Genomic DNA, 16,144 nt, shown 5'->3' with positions numbered 1-16,144 from the left:
TGTTGTGCTCTCATTCGAGGTGGGCTGGCGACGGCGGTATGTAGGCTGTGTTGGCAAGGGGTGGTTGGGTTAATCGGGGATTATCGATTGTAGAACAGGCTCCTCTAGGTGGGTTTGGGGCACCGCCAAGTCCTTAGAGTTTTAAGCGTTTGTGCTCGTAGTTCTCTGGCGGATACTTCGGTAAAGTAAGTATCAAGATTTAGGGCCAGGCATAGCGGGGTATCTAATCCCAGTTTGGGCCCTGGCTTTCGTGGGTTTAAATCAGTCGTTAGTTCCTAAGATCATCTTAATGGTGTGTTTAGGTGCATCTTGGGCTTATGACAGCTCAGTTGCATTTTGATCTTAGTTAGCTAGGATAGGCATTTTACCACTCTTTACGCCGTGTCAATAGGACGGTTGATTTGGGTTTCTTGTATGACCGCGGTGGCTGGCACAAGATTTACCAACCCTTGAAGTTAGGCTGTTGCTATAACTAAGTCAAGTTTGCACTCATTGCTTAATGTTAATTACTGCTGAATACCCGTGGGGGCGTGGCTTAGCGAGGCGTCTTGGGCTACTACTTGGGTGTGCCTGATACCCGCTCCTCAAGGCCTGTATGGGGGTAGGTGGTCGAGGGCGTTTACACTGGGGCGCGGATACTTGCATGTATATATTTAGCAAAAACCAACCGTAAGGTTAGGACTAAGTCTTTTGTCCGCAGGCATGTTTTATGCCATCTTGGCAACTTCAGTGCCATGCTTTGTGTTAAGCTATGTGGACGGGGGTGTGGTTAGCTGATAGTTGAGTGGTGAGTGAGAGTGAAGTATATGAAATTATTGCTTGTGTTTACTATTTTTAGTACTGGAGTTTCTCTAATAAGTTTAAGTTATTTTGTATGTGTTTGTGTGTATATGTACATCGTTCCGATGATGTCATGGAAGGGATGATTAATGGAGTTTTAGAGGTAGTTTGCTGGGATTGGGCGATGAAGGTTTATGCTACATGGTGGTTAGCGAAAGTTTACTGGTTTAGTTTGTGAAGCGCAGGGGTTGCGCTTAATGATTTGTTGTTTTGTGCTATGTCCAACGAGCATTCATCCAATAGCCCCATTTAACCCGGAGGGTGGAGGTAACATTAACTGAATGTGGTCAAAGTGCATCAGTGTCAGGATGATTCCCCATATACGCCAACCGTCTCATCGAGGGACCCTTGAAATATAGGATAGGCCGTGAGGCAGGTGTGTCCAGGCTTAGATTGTGGGACCCCCGAGATCACTGGGAATAGCCACCTGTGAGGTAACCCCGGAAAAAATAAGAGGAACCAGAGGCGCCAAAAAGCTGGAACATGCCGCGATTACGCATTGAGAAGGTGAAAGTACTCACAGATGCCACTTTGAAGGGCAAGGAGGGGTGAGTGAACCCAATGGATGGCCCTGACCGAGGAACCAGAGGCGCAAAAATGTGAGGAGGGCGAGGGGTTTAGGGGGAACGTATGGGCCTGAAGCTAGTCATACCGGACATTATGTGCAACGGGTTGCTGATTTCACGTGAGGAGTACGATTAATAAATCCGTCTGATACGAACTGCTTGAGATATGTGGTGGAGAGTTGTTGTTGGAGCATGTCCTGTGAGCATTCATTAAAATGGGGTCTTGTTATGCGCTTGAGTGGAGTTGTATTGGGTGTTGTGGGGTATGGTCCTAGAACATTCATGCCGGGTGGTTTGGTAGGAGTGTGTTTAAGGGTTTAATGGCCGTGTACATGTATGGGTTTAGCACCTGCTTATAAGATAGTCCGTATATAATGTATATTACTGGTACTATAGTATGTATGTATATGGGGTATATAAATTTATGCACGAATATGCATAACCAAATACCCCCGCCTCGGGGGGGGAGGGGGGGGGGGTTAAGCATAATGGCATAGATGGGGTAGAATTATTGGGGGCTTGCGGTTAGTTCCTGTAGTTGAGAACAATGGCGGCTTTTCGAGCCGCAGGCCTCGGGTAGTGTCCGGGCAGGAATAATGACTTATTTTATGTTTTTTTTAGGGATTTGCTTTGCGGTGGGTGTTTTGGGTGTGGCGTCGAATCCTTCGCCGTATTATGGGGTTGTTGGTTTGGTGTTAGCGTCTGTGGCGGGGTGCGGGTGGTTGCTGGGCCTTGGGGTTTCGTTCGTGGCTTTAGTGCTGTTTATGGTGTATTTGGGGGGTATGCTGGTGGTGTTTGTTTATTCAGTAGCTTTAGCAGCGGAGCCTTTCCCTGGGGCTTGGGGGGATTGACGGGTGATTGGATGTGCAGTAGCGTTTGTGGCAATTGTTTTTGGGGGGTTGGTGTTTGGGGGGTTTATGGGGGCTTGGAAGTTCGGGGTTTCTACTGTGAATAATGTTGGGGTGTTTGTTGTTCGGTCGGATTTTAGTGGAGTTTCCATGTTTTATTCACATGGGGCAGGGATGTTTTTAGTGGCGGGTTGGGGGCTGTTGTTGACTTTGTTTGTTGTATTGGAGCTTGTGCGGGGGTTGTCGCGGGGTGCTATTCGGGCGGTTTAGGGGTTAGGGTCAGAGAATAGTTTATTGAAAATGCCAGCTTTGGGAGCTGGAGATAAAGGTTTGAGTCCTTTTTTTCTGAGTTTGGGGTACTCTAAGAAGTGGTAAGTCTTCAATCTTTGGTTTACAAGACCAATGTTTTTATAAACTATTAGAGTATTTAGCAGTTGAGTATTTTGTTTTCTAGGGCGCTTGCGGCGGGGAGGAGAAATAGGAGGATAGTGAAGTAGGCGATTGAAGCGAGTTGGCCGATGATGATGAATGGGTGTTCGACGGGTTGGCTTCCTACTCATGTTAGGACGAGGAGGTCGGCGACTAGTACTCAGAATAGGAGCTGGGAGAGTGGTCGGAATGTTATTGCTCGTTGTTTTGATTTGTGCAGGAATGGGATTAGGAATAGGATCAGTACGGAGGCGGCCAGTGCTAATACGCCTCCTAGTTTATTTGGGATTGAACGTAGGATGGCGTAGGCGAATAGGAAGTATCATTCTGGCTTGATGTGTGGTGGGGTTACTAGTGGGTTTGCTGGGGTGAAGTTTTCTGGGTCTCCCAGGACGTTAACCGCTCATGCTTCTTTCTTATGAGACGTTAGTAAACCAATTACATAGCCTTGTCAAGACTAAATCACAGGTAAAAATCCTGTACATCTCATGTGGCCAACCACTCCCAACTAGGATTCCAAGACGCCTCATCACCCATCATAGAAGAACTCGTTGAATTCCACGACCACGCCCTAATCGTTGCCCTAGCTATCTGCAGCCTAGTTCTCTACCTTTTAGCCCACATACTAACAGAAAAACTCTCGTCCAATGCTGTAGACGCCCAAGAAGTAGAGCTGATCTGGACAATCCTACCTGCTATCGTCCTGGTACTCCTCGCCCTCCCATCCCTACAAATCCTCTACATAATGGACGAAATCGACGAACCAGACCTCACCCTAAAAGCCATCGGCCACCAATGATACTGAAGCTACGAATACACAGACTTCAAAGACCTATCATTCGACTCCTACATAGTGCCCACCCCAGACTTACCCAACGGCCACTTCCGACTGCTAGAAGTTGACCACCGCGTAGTTATCCCAATAGAATCCCCCATCCGCGTGATCATTACTGCAGGAGACGTACTCCACTCCTGAGCAGTCCCAACGCTCGGAGTTAAAACAGACGCAATCCCAGGCCGACTAAACCAAACTTCATTCATTACCACCCGGCCTGGGATTTTTTACGGACAATGCTCAGAAATTTGCGGGGCTAATCACAGCTACATACCCATTGTAGTAGAATCAACCCCACTCCCACATTTCGAGGCCTGATCGTCCCTTCTATCATCATCCTAATCATTAAGAAGCTATGCAACAGCACTAGCCTTTTAAGCTAGCCAAAGAGGGACTTCCCCCTCCTTAATGATATGCCACAGCTTAACCCCGCACCATGATTTTCAATCATAATTATAACCTGATTAACCCTAGCACTCCTCATCCAACCAAAACTACTAGCCTTCACCACAACCAACCCCCCATCAAATAAGACCTCCCTCACTACCAAACCCACACCATGATCCTGACCATGAACCTAAGCTTCTTTGACCAATTTTCCAGCCCCAATCTATTTGGCATCCCCTTAATCCTACTATCCCTACTCTTCCCAGCCCTACTATTCCCGTCCCCAAACAACCGATGAATCAACAACCGCCTTTCTACTATCCAAACATGACTCCTTCACCTAATCACAAAACAACTAATAGTCCCACTCAACAAAAATGGCCACAAATGAGCCATAATATTTACATCCCTAATAATCATACTTCTTACAATCAACCTTCTAGGCCTCCTTCCATATACATTCACCCCAACCACCCAACTATCTATGAACATAGCCCTAGCCTTCCCACTATGGCTCGCCACACTACTAACAGGCATGTTTAACCATGTACGTGCCCCAGGGCCGGCTTAAAGTAGGCTCTATTGTCCCACTTTACTGCTAAATCCGCCTTCCAGAAGTGGTTTCACGCTTCTTTCCGTGTGCCCTATGAATAGGGAATGTAGCCCATTTCTTCCACTCCATAGGCTATACCTTGACCTGTCTTATTAGCGGGGTGCTATTGTGTCCACTGTTGTGCTCTCATTCGAGGTGGGCTGGCGACGGCGGTATGTAGGCTGTGTTGGCAAGGGGTGGTTGGGTTAATCGGGGATTATCGATTGTAGAACAGGCTCCTCTAGGTGGGTTTGGGGCACCGCCAAGTCCTTAGAGTTTTAAGCGTTTGTGCTCGTAGTTCTCTGGCGGATACTTCGGTAAAGTAAGTATCAAGATTTAGGGCCAGGCATAGTGGGGTATCTAATCCCAGTTTGGGCCCTGGCTTTCGTGGGTTTAAATCAGTCGTTAGTTCCTAAGATCATCTTAATGGTGTGTTTAGGTGCATCTTGGGCTTATGACAGCTCAGTTGCATTTTGATCTTAGTTAGCTAGGATAGGCATTTTACCACTCTTTACGCCGTGTCAATAGGACGGTTGATTTGGGTTTCTTGTATGACCGCGGTGGCTGGCACAAGATTTACCAACCCTTGAAGTTAGGCTGTTGCTATAACTAAGTCAAGTTTGCACTCATTGCTTAATGTTAATTACTGCTGAATACCCGTGGGGGCGTGGCTTAGCGAGGCGTCTTGGGCTACTACTTGGGTGTGCCTGATACCCGCTCCTCAAGGCCTGTATGGGGGTAGGTGGTCGAGGGCGTTTACACTGGGGCGCGGATACTTGCATGTATATATTTAGCAAAAACCAACCGTAAGGTTAGGACTAAGTCTTTTGTCCGCAGGCATGTTTTATGCCATCTTGGCAACTTCAGTGCCATGCTTTGTGTTAAGCTATGTGGACGGGGGTGTGGTTAGCTGATAGTTGAGTGGTGAGTGAGAGTGAAGTATATGAAATTATTGCTTGTGTTTACTATTTTTAGTACTGGAGTTTCTCTAATAAGTTTAAGTTATTTTGTATGTGTTTGTGTGTATATATACATCGTTCCGATGATGTCATGGAAGGGATGATTAATGGAGTTTTAGAGGTAGTTTGCTGGGATTGGGCGATGAAGGTTTATGCTACATGGTGGTTAGCGAAAGTTTACTGGTTTAGTTTGTGAAGCGCAGGGGTTGCGCTTAATGATTTGTTGTTTTGTGCTATGTCCAACGAGCATTCATCCAATAGCCCCATTTAACCCGGAGGGTGGAGGTAACATTAACTGAATGTGGTCAAAGTGCATCAGTGTCAGGATGATTCCCCATATACGCCAACCGTCTCATCGAGGGACCCTTGAAATATAGGATAGGCCGTGAGGCAGGTGTGTCCAGGCTTAGATTGTGGGACCCCCGAGATCACTGGGAATAGCCACCTGTGAGGTAACCCCGGAAAAAATAAGAGGAACCAGAGGCGCCAAAAAGCTGGAACATGCCGCGATTACGCATTGAGAAGGTGAAAGTACTCACAGATGCCACTTTGAAGGGCAAGGAGGGGTGAGTGAACCCAATGGATGGCCCTGACCGAGGAACCAGAGGCGCAAAAATGTGAGGAGGGCGAGGGGTTTAGGGGGAACGTATGGGCCTGAAGCTAGTCATACCTGACATTATGTGCAACGGGTTGCTGATTTCACGTGAGGAGTACGATTAATAAATCCGTCTGATACGAACTGCATGAGATATGTGGTGGAGAGTTGTTGTTGGAGCATGTCCTGTGAGCATTCATTAAAATGGGGTCTTGTTATGCGCTTGAGTGGAGTTGTATTGGGTGTTGTGGGGTATGGTCCTAGAACATTCATGCCGGGTGGTTTGGTAGGAGTGTGTTTAAGGGTTTAATGGCCGTGTACATGTATGGGTTTAGCACCTGCTTATAAGATAGTCCGTATATAATGTATATTACTGGTACTATAGTATGTATGTATATGGGGTATATAAATTTATGCACGAATATGCATAACCAAATACCCCCGCCTCGGGGGGGGAGGGGGGGGGGGGTTAAGCATAATGGCATAGATGGGGTAGAATTATTGGGGGCTTGCGGTTAGTTCCTGTAGTTGAGAACAATGGCGGCTTTTCGAGCCGCAGGCCTCGGGTAGTGTCCGGGCAGGAATAATGACTTATTTTATGTTTTTTTTAGGGATTTGCTTTGCGGTGGGTGTTTTGGGTGTGGCGTCGAATCCTTCGCCGTATTATGGGGTTGTTGGTTTGGTGTTAGCGTCTGTGGCGGGGTGCGGGTGGTTGCTGGGCCTTGGGGTTTCGTTCGTGGCTTTAGTGCTGTTTATGGTGTATTTGGGGGGTATGCTGGTGGTGTTTGTTTATTCAGTAGCTTTAGCAGCGGAGCCTTTCCCTGGGGCTTGGGGGGATTGACGGGTGATTGGATGTGCAGTAGCGTTTGTGGCAATTGTTTTTGGGGGGTTGGTGTTTGGGGGGTTTATGGGGGCTTGGAAGTTCGGGGTTTCTACTGTGAATAATGTTGGGGTGTTTGTTGTTCGGTCGGATTTTAGTGGAGTTTCCATGTTTTATTCACATGGGGCAGGGATGTTTTTAGTGGCGGGTTGGGGGCTGTTGTTGACTTTGTTTGTTGTATTGGAGCTTGTGCGGGGGTTGTCGCGGGGTGCTATTCGGGCGGTTTAGGGGTTAGGGTCAGAGAATAGTTTATTGAAAATGCCAGCTTTGGGAGCTGGAGATAAAGGTTTGAGTCCTTTTTTTCTGAGTTTGGGGTACTCTAAGAAGTGGTAAGTCTTCAATCTTTGGTTTACAAGACCAATGTTTTTATAAACTATTAGAGTATTTAGCAGTTGAGTATTTTGTTTTCTAGGGCGCTTGCGGCGGGGAGGAGAAATAGGGGGATAGTGAAGTAGGCGATTGAAGCGAGTTGGCTGATGATGATGAATGGGTGTTCGACGGGTTGGCTTCCTACTCATGTTAGGACGAGGAGGTCGGCGACTAGTACTCAGAATAGGAGCTGGGAGAGTGGTCGGAATGTTATTGCTCGTTGTTTTGATTTGTGCAGGAATGGGATTAGGAATAGGATCAGTACGGAGGCGGCCAGTGCTAATACGCCTCCTAGTTTATTTGGGATTGAACGTAGGATGGCGTAGGCGAATAGGAAGTATCATTCTGGCTTGATGTGTGGTGGGGTTACTAGCGGGTTTGCTGGGGTGAAGTTTTCTGGGTCTCCCAGGAGGTTAACCGCTCATGCTTCTTTCTTATGAGACGTTAGTAAACCAATTACATAGCCTTGTCAAGACTAAATCACAGGTAAAAATCCTGTACATCTCATGTGGCCAACCACTCCCAACTAGGATTCCAAGACGCCTCATCACCCATCATAGAAGAACTCGTTGAATTCCACGACCACGCCCTAATCGTTGCCCTAGCTATCTGCAGCCTAGTTCTCTACCTTTTAGCCCACATACTAACAGAAAAACTCTCGTCCAATGCTGTAGACGCCCAAGAAGTAGAGCTGATCTGGACAATCCTACCTGCTATCGTCCTGGTACTCCTCGCCCTCCCATCCCTACAAATCCTCTACATAATGGACGAAATCGACGAACCAGACCTCACCCTAAAAGCCATCGGCCACCAATGATACTGAAGCTACGAATACACAGACTTCAAAGACCTATCATTCGACTCCTACATAGTGCCCACCCCAGACTTACCCAACGGCCACTTCCGACTGCTAGAAGTTGACCACCGCGTAGTTATCCCAATAGAATCCCCCATCCGCGTGATCATTCCTGCAGGAGACGTACTCCACTCCTGAGCAGTCCCAACGCTCGGAGTTAAAACAGACGCAATCCCAGGCCGACTAAACCAAACTTCATTCATTACCACCCGGCCTGGGATTTTTTACGGACAATGCTCAGAAATTTGCGGGGCTAATCACAGCTACATACCCATTGTAGTAGAATCAACCCCACTCCCACATTTCGAGGCCTGATCGTCCCTTCTATCATCATCCTAATCATTAAGAAGCTATGCAACAGCACTAGCCTTTTAAGCTAGCCAAAGAGGGACTTCCCCCTCCTTAATGATATGCCACAGCTTAACCCCGCACCATGATTTTCAATCATAATTATAACCTGATTAACCCTAGCACTCCTCATCCAACCAAAACTACTAGCCTTCACCACAACCAACCCCCCATCAAATAAGACCTCCCTCACTACCAAACCCACACCATGATCCTGACCATGAACCTAAGCTTCTTTGACCAATTTTCCAGCCCCAATCTATTTGGCATCCCCTTAATCCTACTATCCCTACTCTTCCCAGCCCTACTATTCCCGTCCCCAAACAACCGATGAATCAACAACCGCCTTTCTACTATCCAAACATGACTCCTTCACCTAATCACAAAACAACTAATAGTCCCACTCAACAAAAATGGCCACAAATGAGCCATAATATTTACATCCCTAATAATCATACTTCTTACAATCAACCTTCTAGGCCTCCTTCCATATACATTCACCCCAACCACCCAACTATCTATGAACATAGCCCTAGCCTTCCCACTATGGCTCGCCACACTACTAACAGGCATGTTTAACCATGTACGTGCCCCAGGGCCGGCTTAAAGTAGGCTCTATTGTCCCACTTTACTGCTAAATCCGCCTTCCAGAAGTGGTTTCACGCTTCTTTCCGTGTGCCCTATGAATAGGGAATGTAGCCCATTTCTTCCACTCCATAGGCTATACCTTGACCTGTCTTATTAGCGGGGTGCTATTGTGTCCACTGTTGTGCTCTCATTCGAGGTGGGCTGGCGACGGCGGTATGTAGGCTGTGTTGGCAAGGGGTGGTTGGGTTAATCGGGGATTATCGATTGTAGAACAGGCTCCTCTAGGTGGGTTTGGGGCACCGCCAAGTCCTTAGAGTTTTAAGCGTTTGTGCTCGTAGTTCTCTGGCGGATACTTCGGTAAAGTAAGTATCAAGATTTAGGGCCAGGCATAGTGGGGTATCTAATCCCAGTTTGGGCCCTGGCTTTCGTGGGTTTAAATCAGTCGTTAGTTCCTAAGATCATCTTAATGGTGTGTTTAGGTGCATCTTGGGCTTATGACAGCTCAGTTGCATTTTGATCTTAGTTAGCTAGGATAGGCATTTTACCACTCTTTACGCCGTGTCAATAGGACGGTTGATTTGGGTTTCTTGTATGACCGCGGTGGCTGGCACAAGATTTACCAACCCTTGAAGTTAGGCTGTTGCTATAACTAAGTCAAGTTTGCACTCATTGCTTAATGTTAATTACTGCTGAATACCCGTGGGGGCGTGGCTTAGCGAGGCGTCTTGGGCTACTACTTGGGTGTGCCTGATACCCGCTCCTCAAGGCCTGTATGGGGGTAGGTGGTCGAGGGCGTTTACACTGGGGCGCGGATACTTGCATGTATATATTTAGCAAAAACCAACCGTAAGGTTAGGACTAAGTCTTTTGTCCGCAGGCATGTTTTATGCCATCTTGGCAACTTCAGTGCCATGCTTTGTGTTAAGCTATGTGGACGGGGGTGTGGTTAGCTGATAGTTGAGTGGTGAGTGAGAGTGAAGTATATGAAATTATTGCTTGTGTTTACTATTTTTAGTACTGGAGTTTCTCTAAGTCCTAGGACTAGGAGGAAATGGTGTTTCATAGTGTGTAGGCGTCGGGATAGTCCGAGTATCATCGGGGTCTTCCTGCTAGGCCTAGGAAGTGCTGGGGGAAGAACGTTAGGTTTACTCCTGTAAATATTACCCCGAAGTGGGCTTTTGCTCATGTTTGGTGTAGGGTAAACCCAGTGAGTAGTGGGAATCAGTGAGTAAATCCTGCTAGAATGGCAAAGACGGCGCCTATGGATAGGACGTAGTGGAAGTGGGCAACTACGTAGTACGTGTCGTGCAGGGCGATGTCTAGGGAAGAGTTTGCAAGAACGATTCCTGTTAATCCTCCGATGGTAAATAGGAAGATAAATCCTAGAGCTCATAGTATTGGGGGGGGTCTCATTTGATTGTTCCTCCGTGCAGGGTGGCTAGTCAGCTAAATACTTTGATTCCGGTAGGGATGGCAATGATTATAGTGGCTGATGTAAAGTAGGCTCGGGTATCAACGTCTATTCCTACTGTAAACATGTGGTGAGCTCAGACGATGAATCCTAGGAAGCCGATGGATAGTATGGCTCAGACTATTCCCATGTAGCCGAAGGGCTCCTTTTTGCCTGAGTAGTATGTGACTACGTGTGAGATGATTCCGAACCCCGGTAGGATCAGAATATAGACTTCTGGGTGTCCGAAGAATCAGAATAGGTGTTGGTACAGGATTGGGTCTCCTCCTCCAGCGGGGTCGAAGAATGTGGTGTTTAGGTTTCGATCAGTTAGTAATATTGTAATACCGGCGGCGAGTACGGGGAGTGATAGAAGGAGTAGGATGGCGGTAATTAGTACGGATCAGACAAATAGTGGGGTTTGGTATTGTGAGAGTGCGGGGGGTTTTATGTTGATGGCTGTGGTGATAAAGTTGATGGCCCCAAGGATGGAGGAGATACCGGCTAAGTGGAGTGAGAAGATAGCCAGGTCTACTGAAGCTCCGGCGTGGGCAAGGTCACCTGCTAGGGGAGGGTAGACAGTTCAGCCTGTGCCGGCGCCAGCTTCTACAGTGGATGAGGCTAGTAGGAGGAGGAATGATGGGGGGAGGAGTCAAAAGCTTATGTTGTTTATTCGCGGGAATGCTATGTCGGGGGCACCGATTATGAGGGGGACTAATCAGTTGCCGAATCCTCCGATCATGATGGGTATGACTATAAAGAAGCTTATTACAAAGGCGTGAGCGGTAACGATTACATTGTAAATTTGGTCGTCGCCTAGGAGAGTTCCTGGTTGTCCTAGTTCTGCGCGGATTAATAGGCTGAGTGCGGTGCCGACTATTCCTGCTCATGCCCCGAAGATGAGGTACAGGGTGCCAATATCCTTATGGTTAGTGGAAAATAGTCATCGGTTGATGAAGGTGACGGGTAAGATGGCTGAGTGTTGAAGCGTTAGGCTGTAGTCCTTTTTACAGAGGTTTAATTCCTCTTCTTATCGGCTCTGTAGTGAAATTCATGTTGAGTTGCAAGCTCATCGATGCGCACTAGGGTGCGTCAGGGTCTTTGTAGGCAGAAGCCAATTGGTTTAGGCATTTAGCTGTTAACTAGAGTTTTGTGGGATCGAAGCCCATCTGTCTAGGGAGGCTTTAGCTTAATTAAAGCGTCTGACTTGCATTCAGAAGATACAGGTTAATATTCTGTAAGTCTTAATGTGCAGAAACTAAGAGGGTTTAACTCTTATTTAAGGCTTTGAAGGCCTTCGGTTTGGGGTGTTATCCTAAGTTTCTAGACAATGGCATGTATTATTGGGGACAGGGGAAGTAAGAGGATTGATAGTGAGGCAAGGACCGCAGTAGGTGTGCTTGGGGCTTTGCTAGTGTATCATTGTTTTATGTGGTTAGAGGAGTTGGGGGGAAGGGTAATTGTTGAGTGGTATGCGAGGCGTAGGTAGAAGAAGAGGCTGAGCAGTGATAGCATGGCAATTGCCATGGCTGCTGGTGTTATTTCCTGTTTAGTTAGTTCTTGGATGATAAGTCACTTTGGTATAAAGCCTGTTAATGGGGGGAGGCCTGCTAGGGATAAAAGTACTAGTATTAGGGTGGCGTTTAGCACTGGGGTTTTTGTTCATGAGGTTGTGATCATGGATAGGTTAAGGGCTTTGATTTTGTTAAGGGCTAGGAATACGGCTGATGTTATGATTGTGTATAGGTAGAAGGTAAGTAAGGCCAATTTGGGGCTGTAAACTAGGATGATGGCGATTCAGCCTAAGTGGGAGATGGACGAGAAGGCTAGGATTTTGCGTGTTTGTGTTTGGTTCAGTCCTATTCAGCCTCCTAGTGCTGTTGAGGCTAGGGCCATGGCGGTGAGTAGAGCTGGGTCGAGGGATTTGGATGTTAGTAGGAGCAGGGTTAGTGGGGGGAATTTTATGAGGGTCGAGAGTAGCAGGGCTGTTATTAGTGGCGATCCTTGTAGTACTTCTGGGAATCAGAAGTGAAATGGCACTAGGCCCAGTTTAATAGCGATTGCTGCTGTCAGTAGTAGACAGGACGTTGGGTGGTTTATTTGTGTGATGTCTCATTGGCCGGTGACTCAGGCATTGGTTATGCTAGAGAATAGGACCAGGGCGGAAGCAGCTGCTTGGGTTAGGAAGTATTTCGTTGCGGCTTCTACTGCTCGTGGGTGGTGGGATTTGGCAATTAGGGGAATGATGGCTAGTGCGTTGATCTCCAGTCCTGTCCAGGCCAGAACTCAGTGGTTGCTGGAAATTGTGATTGTGGTGCCCAAGATGAGGCTGAAGGTTATGATTGGGGTCGCGTAAGGGTTCATTAGTAGAGGAGGGGGTTAAACCATCATTTTCGGGGTATGGGCCCGATAGCTTGATTAGCTGACTCTACTAGAAAATAATATAAGGGAAGTATGGAGAATTTTGATTTCTCTTGTGTGGGTTCAATTCCTACTTTTCTAAGGTCAACAGGAAATGAGAGGGCTGTTATACCTCTATGTTCACTTTATCATAGTGACCCTTTGTAGTTCAGGCACATTTCCTTATGTAAGGAGGTAGGCCTGCATAGCAGATAGGTATGCTGATGTGTCAGAGGCACAGAGCTAGTGTGAGGGGTAGGAAGTTTTTTCATAGTAGGTGCATTAGTTGGTCATATCGGAATCGTGGGTATGAAGCTCGGACCCATAAGAAACCAGAAGATAGTAGGAGGACTTTTGTGGCTAGGATGACGGGGAATAGTTCTGTGGGTGGCCCTAGGGCGCTTGGGTTTAGGAATATGATGGCTGTAAGTGTATTTATTAGCATAATGTTCGCATATTCAGCTAGGAAGAATAAGGCGAAGGGTCCTGCGGCGTATTCAACGTTAAACCCTGAGACTAGCTCAGATTCACCCTCTGTGAGGTCAAAAGGAGCTCGGTTTGTCTCTGCTAGGGTGGATACGTATCATATTATTGCTAGGGGTCATGAGGAGAAAATGAAGTATAGAGGCTCCTGTGCGACGGCAAAGGAGCTGAGTGTGTAGCTTCCGCTTAGTATGATTATTGATAGCAGGATTATGGCCAGTGTCACTTCGTATGAAATGGTCTGTGCTACTGCCCGTAGGGCTCCGATTAGTGCGTATTTTGAGTTCGAGGCTCAGCCTGATCATAGGACTGAGTAGACGGCTAGGCTTGACATGGCTATTAGGAAGAGAACTCCGAGGTTTAGATCTGCTAGGGGAAATGGGAGTGGTAGTGGTGCTCAAGTGGTGAGGGCTAGGACAAGGGCTAGTATTGGTATCAGAATGAATAGAAGTGGGGAAGAGGTAGAGGGTCGGATGGGCTCTTTGGTAAATAGTTTCAGTCCGTCCGCAAATGGTTGAAGTAGGCCAAAAGGCCCGACAACGTTAGGGCCTTTGCGGGATTGTATGTAGCTTAGGATTTTCCGTTCTACTAGGGTTAGGAAGGCTACGGCAATCAGGATTGGGATGATGTATAGGAGGGATATAACGAGGCAGCTTAGTGTTGTTATTTGAATCATGGGTGAAGCTAGGGAGAGGATTTGAACCTCTGGGGAAAGGGCTTAAGCCTTCTGCACTTGCCGGGCTCTGCCACTCTAGCTGGTCCTTTTCTAGGATTGAAAGTGGTGGGGGAAGGCCCTCTTCACGGTTTAGTTGGTTTCACTGCTTAGAGGGGGGGGGCGTGCTTGTGGTATTGGCCCCACTTTCCCGGTCCTTTCGTACTGGGGAGAGTGTGTCATAGATAGAAACCGACCTGGATTGCTCCGGTCTGAACTCAGATCACGTAGGACTGTTAATCGTTGAACAAACGAACCCTTAATAGCGGCTGCACCATTAGGATGTCCTGATCCAACATCGAGGTCGTAAACCCCCCTGTCGATATGGGCTCTTGAGGGGGATTGCGCTGTTATCCCTGGGGTAGCTTGGTCCATTAATCAATTATATTGGGTCTGGTCACTGTTAGCACTTTGAGGGGTAGCTCTAGGTAAAGAGGTATGGTCTTGTTTTTGGAGGATTTGTTCTCCTCCAAGGTCGCCCCAACCGAAAAATATCGACCAGGCTCTGCGATGGTAGTGGCCCCAGTGGGGTTGATTGAGGATTCGCGGTGGTCGTTGATTTTTAAGTTCCACAGGGTCTTCTCGTCTTATGTTCACATCCCCGCTTTTGCACGGGGAGATCAATTTCACTGATTATCTGTGAGAGACAGTTAAGACCTCGTTTAGCCATTCATACAAGTCTCGATTTATGGGACAATTGATTGCGCTACCTTTGCACGGTTAGGATACCGCGGCCGTTAAACCTAAGTCACCGGGCAGGCATCACCTTCAATACTTGTTTAATTTGCTGAAGGCTATGTTTTTGGTAAACAGTCGGGCCTTATTAATTTGCCGAGTTCCTTTCACAGATTTTAATCGCTCTTATAGGCGCTCCTGAGTCGGGTTAACAGGGTTAGTTAATACGTGGTCTTGTAGGGGTTTTTGTATCTGTCTAGGTCTGTTAATAATGTTTCTATGTAAGCTTGCGCCGTTAGAGGGGTGTGGCCCTGAGTTACTTATTTTAGCATTAATTCTCCTATATTCATAGGTTGACCTGTTTGTGATAAGGGAATCATCTTATTTTGGTATTTTTAGGTGGTGGAGCTTTGACGCACTCTTTTTTGATGGCTGCTTTAGGGCCCACGGTAGGATCAGTAGTAAGAATTATCCGCTAGTCGAGGTTGTGTCCTTTTTTAATGGAGCTGTCCCTCCATTAAAGAGCTCTTAATCATCTCATTAGGGTTCAGGATGTCCGGTAGGGAGGATTAAGGGGGAACTTAGATTCGTTTCACAGGTAACCAGCTATCACCCAGCTCGGTTGGCTTTTCACCTCTACTGACAAGTCATCCCACTCTTTTGCAACAGAGACGGGTTCGCTCTCTTTAACTGCTTGAAAGTAGCTCGCTTGGGTTTCGGGGGGGCAAACTTTAGTTCACTTTGCTTGGTTGTTCTCGCTAAACCATGATGCAAAAGGTACAAGGGTTGATCTTTGCTGTCTGTCGCTTTGATTGTTTCACTGCTATTTCATCTTTCCCTTACGGTACTGGGGTCTCTATCGCGTCTAAGTGTCTTTTCTATCGCCTATACTAAGACTGTAAAATGCTTTAGTTTAATTAGTTTAGTAAATTCTTTAGTTTTGGTGTACTATTTGTGTGGTTGAGCTAGAGGGGGGGCTTCAAGATGATCCGGTCTAGTAGATATCTTTCAGGTGTAAGCTGAGTGCTTTGGTGTTATAGCTACGTCTTGATATTCTAAGTACACCTTCCGGTACACTTACCTTGTTACGACTTACCTCATCTTCAGCGTATTTATGGTATTAGTTATGTGGGATGTGGCTTTTGAGGAGGGTGACGGGCGGTATGTACGTGCCCCAGGGCCGGCTTAAAGTAGGCTCTATTGTCCCACTTTACTGCTAAATCCGCCTTCCAGAAGTGGTTTCACGCTTCTTTCCGTGTGCCCTATGAATAGGGAATGTAGCCCATTTCTTCCACTCCATAGGCTATACCTTGACCTGTCTTATTAGCGGGG

The sequence above is a fragment of the Anser anser genome (genome assembly GCF_964211835.1).
Source record: "Anser anser genome assembly, chromosome: 10".
Classification (NCBI taxonomy): Eukaryota; Metazoa; Chordata; class Aves; order Anseriformes; family Anatidae; genus Anser; species Anser anser.
The sequence above is the reverse complement of the archived record's forward strand: the minus strand, read 5'-3'. Positions refer to the sequence as shown.